The sequence below is a fragment of the Sceloporus undulatus genome, chromosome 3 (genome assembly GCF_019175285.1).
Source record: "Sceloporus undulatus isolate JIND9_A2432 ecotype Alabama chromosome 3, SceUnd_v1.1, whole genome shotgun sequence".
Lineage (NCBI taxonomy): Eukaryota > Metazoa > Chordata > Lepidosauria > Squamata > Phrynosomatidae > Sceloporus > Sceloporus undulatus.
In genome coordinates this window covers 235,512,868-235,518,910 of record NC_056524.1, presented here as the reverse complement: position 1 = coordinate 235,518,910, position 6,043 = coordinate 235,512,868, and the positions used below count along the sequence as shown (strand labels likewise).

Below are 6,043 nucleotides of genomic sequence, written 5' to 3'. Positions count from 1 at the left end.
CCCAATCTCCAGTACAAATGTCTGCCCTGCAGAGTTTCCCAGAGTAGATTTTTTGAGCTTCCAGGAGGAAGGAGTTGCCCTCCCAACATCTGTTTATAGAAGCTATTTTAGTGAATGCACTGATAATGATAGATACTGGAAATTATTTCCTTGTTTGTTGTTGTTAACAAACATCTCATTAATGCAATTCCACTTCACTGACGGGACATGACAAGATCAGCGTAATACAGTGAGAAAGCCTTTCGCATGATCACTTTCACTCATACTTTCTGGATGGGATAAGGACACCTGTTTCCATGTGATGAAGTCCTTAGTCATCTTGGCTTCCAGGGAGATTTCTGGCTGGGACCCATTTGTTTGTCTTTTTGGCTGTCCATGGAATCCTTAGCACTCTTTTTCAGCACTACATCTCAATGAATTTAATTTACTCATAGCCAATTTGTGGCTGCAGAAATTGTTCTATTGTAAAGAATGAGCCTGTGGCAGGGTTAGGGCGCAGCGTTCACATGCTGTGTGCCTTAACTCCACCCCAAGGTGCCATTTTGGCATGTGACGGTCCACATGGTGCGCACCATGATGACGCCCCTCTGGGGCTGCATTCACACGATGCAGCACCAAAAGGGTGTCATAAAGCCATGCCGCTGCGGCTATGGCGCCTCTTGGAGGGTGTAAAAAGGAGCTGCTTTGGCGGCTCCTTTTTGCACTCTTTAGAGGCTGGATTGGGACCGTGGCATGGGGTTGCTGCCGGGAAAGGGGCGGCTGCATGCCTCTTGTCTGTACAACTCCTCAGTCTCAAAGGAACCACAGAATCCTTTTGTGTACTGCTATTCAAGACTACAATGGCTATGTATCTTAATATTAGGTTGTGTAAACTATATGATATGTTGGGAATGGGAGAGCACTTGGAATAACAAGACAGGCAGGAGCCAAGGTTACATTAACTGGACCTATATTAACTACAGCATTCCAGTCAGTGTAGATCCCCAAATCTTATCTATAAAGTGTCATGCAAATTCTTCACAGCAGGCTTGGACAGCATGCAAATTCTTCACAGCAGTGGTCTACATTTTCTTCCAGTAGGGCTGAACGTAGAAGATCTCTGACCACTTTGGGCAACTTCACTGGATGACACTGCAGCCACAATGGTGGCAAACAAGTGTCATTTCTTCAGTGCCACCACTGTCATGGCATAGGCTTTCAAGTGGTCTCCAAGCCCCTGAGTAGTAGTATTAGTAGTAGTATTTCTGTATTCCCTTCCAGTTGACAAGGTCTCCTGAGGCAATGAACAAATAAAAACCAATTGAAACCATACAAAGATAAAACAAAACATTTTAAAAACACATTGAAATACTCTTTCAAGAGACATAAAAGCAATTTGACTGAGAGTTCATGCAAGGCAGGGGGGTTGGACTGGATGGCCCTTGTGGTCTCTACCACCTCTATGATTCTGTGATTCTATGAATTGAAAAACTACTTTTTGGTCAGATTGCTTTTTGACCAAACTATTTGGTCAGACTTGCTCGGAGTTTTCTGCCATCAACATGTCTGTAGTCTCCAACCCACTCATTTCATCATTGCCAGCTCCCTAGTAGACCAGGGGGCTTCCTTGGCACACTCCATTAGGCATGTCCACTAGTACAGATACCAGCTCACTGAAGAGTAGTTTAAGAATTGAGGAAAAGGGAAAGAAGCAGAAATAGGAAAAAAATAGAAGTAGCAGATAAAAAAACCAGATTATAACTGTATAAGAAGGTGAGTCCTTTTTCATAGAGATTACTACTAATTGGTCATAAACATGTCATTCTATAATCTGGCAAATATCACTTAATGTCCTGTACAGGTTCAGGTTTTTCTTTTCTTTAGAATTTTAGTAGTAATGAAAAGGTTATGTACAAGTTATTGACAACTTGCTGCAATCATAATTTTCAGTTATTCCAGAAGAGATGCAGATATCATTTATGGACTCTTATAAGAAATAACGTGACAAATAGTATCTTATGACTATGTAATAATTTATAACAAATAAATATATTTTTTTGTGTTTGCCACCACTAGAATTTTGAGGTCTCTTTTTATCTCTTATATGTAATTTTTCTTTGATTTCTAAAATGTACTGGAAGTGCTCATTGTAGTTTCTTGCTTCTTCAACAATTGTTTTGGATGAACTTTCAGCCTTAAGTGAGGTGGAGATGAAATTTTCTGCTGTGCATCCTATATAAATTACCACTCCTACTTATCCAAAGAAGTGCACCAGTTTTGGTGTAGTTAACAGTTGGGAATCAGTTTTTTTTCTATAACATCCATTGGCATAGGTCTTTTTTATTGTTCAGCATTTTACCTCAGACTTATAACAAAAACAGACAAATATTCATAATTCCAAGAGGTAATGTTTAGAGAACCTTTGGGCAAACAGTGCTTTGCTTGATATTTTTGTCACAGTACATTCAGTTTTAAAAGTGCTTGTCCCTTTGAAAGTGAGATGTACTATAGCAGAAATAGCAAGTAAATCTCCTGCTGCACATGCAGTTCTTTTTTAGCATGCTAGCACCAATACTTTGAATTCTGTCCAAAGTAGTATGGTATCCACTGGTGTTTGGTTCCAGGACCTCCAGTGGATCCCAAAATCTGTGGATACTCAAGTCCCATTATATACAATGGCATAATAAAATGGTGCCCTTATATAAAATAGCAAAATCAAGGTTTACTGTTTGGAATTGATATACTTTAAGCCGTGGACAAAGAATCAGTGGATGTAGGGTGCCAACTGTAATCAGTTTTTTCCACTTTTAATTCCCCCCCCCCCCCTCACAGTGCTGGAAAATATTTTGAGAAATGAAGAATGCAAACTCACTCACACTTAGTATGGAGAACATCTTACAGAAGCATTGTTGCCTGCTAACTTATAGTGACCTCATGAATTTTGTAGGGGTTTTCTCAGGCAAGGAATACTCAAGAAGTTTGTTCCTCTGAAATATAGCCTACAGCACCTGGTATTTGTTGACAGTCCTCCCATCCAAGTGCTAACCAGGGCTACCTTGCTTAATTTCCAAGATCAGACAGGATCTGGTGCCTTTAGATACCAATTCTTTAAAATGGCATAGGTCTGCATTTGATTGCTTATGTCTGGCACCATCTCAAGTTTCCTCTGAATGGTTAACAAAGACTGTGATGTGTTGGTACTGCAGTGAAAGGCATGCTTCCTTAGACCAGAGAAGTGAATCTGTTTGGCCTTTTTTGACAGTGTAAGTACTGTATTTAACAAAACAGATTGCAGATCCTTTGCCTTCGGCAGCTTAAAACTGAGCATAATAAGAATATAGTGTCTGATAAATAAAGTGTTCCCAAAAGTTGTTTATGGAAAAACTGGAGATAGGGGCAAAGGTGAAGTTACTATAATTTGTCACACAAATAGAAGTTCAAAATTGGAATACATCAACTGTGTTCCTTTCTTGATAGCCTAGGGCTCTGGTTGTTGTGAATGAAAGGTGCTGGCTGTGTCTCAGTGAAGTAAAAATAAAAATTAAAATAGTTAAAGCCAGACTCTTTATTTGAAGAGTGTTTTGCCATATGAAATTGCTAATTGAGAAGGAAACAGAAAAAATAATCATTAGCAATCAGGATGTGTAGTAAATTTGAAAGAAACAATTTACTAGATTGTTGCTGAACATCTTAATTCTGTTATTTCTTTCTTGGCTATGTGTGATTTGAAAATGTTGGCTCTGTCCTAGGGAAGCTTTGGTACTGCTGGCTCCTAAACACAGCAGTGCATTCCATTGCCTTATGGTTTATTGTGAGTCAGTGTGGGTGGCACCATTTGGTGCCTGAATCACTTGGCTGGAACTGCTAATGTCCTGGTTTACTTTCTGAGCAAGAAAATAAAGAAAATGACATTCTTTTACAGTTCAAAATAGTGCACCTGGTTTAATGTTGTGCATTTACAGGAAATAGGCTAAATGTGCTTTAATCCATAAAGTGTTTTTTGGTTTATGCTGAACATGAGTTAAGGGCATAACATTTGGGGGGGAAAGCAGACGTTGCAAATGTCAGTTCTTCAATTTTAGAGTATTTCATGTATATTCTTACATTTTGGGTTAAAAGACTTGTAAGTTTTTATTTGTTCAATTTGATAAGGAACACAATTTTGAGTGGTCAAAAACTGAATCAAGTTTTGTAAACATGGTATTTTAAAATATTAGGTAAGCGGGAGAGTTGTTATGCTAACTTAATGATTTAATTGTTTCACAGTAACAGTTGACTTTAACATTTTTTAAAATGGTCCTGAAGTCAAATCCTTCACTGGAGCTTTACATAGCATGCATTTGAACACATGGATAGATGCTTTCTATTATAACAACAAGGATGAAATAGTGGTTGTTCTTAATTAGTGACTTTTGCCACTGGTATTCATTTGTGTTTCTATCCCAAGATTAGATGGAGTCTGTCAGGCAAAATTTAATTGTGATGCAAGTTTTTATCATGACAGCAGTGTAATCAGGCCTACCTTTGCTAAGAACGTAGTCGTCCCTTCTGATTCATAGGGGATCTGTTCCGGACCCCCCTCTCGCAGAAATAGGAAAAATTGCTGATATTGGGGTCTCATTGATTTCAATGGCTGTGTGCTTCTGCGCGCGGCCCTGTGTGTGTGTGCCATGGGTGCGCGTGTCATTTTGTTCCCTCTCTGCTTGCCGTCCATAAAACCACAGATCGATTGCATATCTTTCTTGCTGTCTTGGATGAAACTGATTATCTGGACCCATTTCAAACTGGCTTCAGAGCAGGTTACGGAGTTGAGACTACCATGGTCACCTTAATTGATGATCTCTGTCTGGGCATCGACAGGGGAAGTGTGACCTTGTTGGTGCTATTGGACATCTCAGTGGCTTTCGATACCATCGACCATGGTATCCTTCTGGAACGCCTGAGGGAGTTGGGCATCGGGGGTATTGCGCTCCAGTGGTTCTGTTCCTACCTCTTGGGCAGATTCCAGATGGTGCAGCTGGGGGACATTTGCTCCGATAAGAGGGAACTAACATCTGGTGTCCCTCAAGGAGCTATTCTGTCCCCCAAGCTATTCAACATTTACATGAAACCGCTGGGAGAGATCATCCGGAGACACAGGGCGCGGTGTTATCAGTATGCTGATGACACCCAAATATGTTTCTCTGTGTCCCCGACTGATGCAGTGACTAAGGATGGCGTCTCTCCTCTGAATGCCTGCCTGGAGTCGGTAATGGGCTGGATGAGAGAAAACAAACTCAGTTTGAATCCAGAGAAAACGGAAGTGCTTGTGATAGGTTCCCCAGGCCCGGGGAAGGAAATTTGTCCACCGATCCTGAATGGGGTCACACTTCCCCTGAAGGACGAAGTTCACAGTTTAGGAATACTTCTGGACTCATCCCTGCAATTGACATCTCAAGTAGATGCGACGGTCAGAAGTGCTTGCTATCAACTTCGGTTGATACGCCAACTGCGACCCTACCTGGGCCAAAGGGACCTTGAAACGGTGGTACATGCTCTGGTAACCTCTCGCTTAGATTTCTGTAATGCGTTCTACATGGGGCAACCCTTGTACTAAGCCCAGAAGCTTCAGTTAGTACAAAATATGGCGGCCAGATTGGTCACCGGTGCGTCCAGGTTTGACCATATAACACCTATTCTGAAAGATCTACACTGGCTGCCCATTCGCTTCCAAGCGCAATACAAGGTGTTGGTTATTACCTATAAAGCCCTACATGGCTTGGGCCCGAGTTACTTGAGGGACCGCATCTCCCCATATAATCTGCCCCGCACACTCAGAACAACCGGGAAGAACTTGCTGGAAATTCCACCTTCTAAATATGTTATTACTTCCCAGATGGCCTTCTCAGTAATGGTCCCAAAAATCTGGAATAGTCTTCCCGATGAGCTCCATCTTATCACCCCCCTGGAAACATTTAAAAAGAAGTTTAAAACCTTCCTCTTCTGTCAAGCCTTCCCCCCTGGAAAATGAAGTTGTGTACTCTGATCCCATTGACTCTCTACCTCACTCTATTGATTGATTGAA

The 6,043-nt window shown here is 41.2% G+C and overlaps 1 long non-coding RNA gene across 1 annotated transcript in view; it reads right to left on the bottom strand.

The window, feature by feature from the left end:
• Positions 1-760: 760 nt before the first annotated feature.
• Positions 761-6,043, bottom strand: part of LOC121926212 — a 9,594-nt gene continuing 4,311 nt past the window's right edge. The window contains exon 3 of the long non-coding RNA XR_006102989.1: positions 761-1,273. This is a non-coding gene — a long non-coding RNA (uncharacterized LOC121926212). The remainder of the gene's footprint in view (positions 1,274-6,043) is intronic.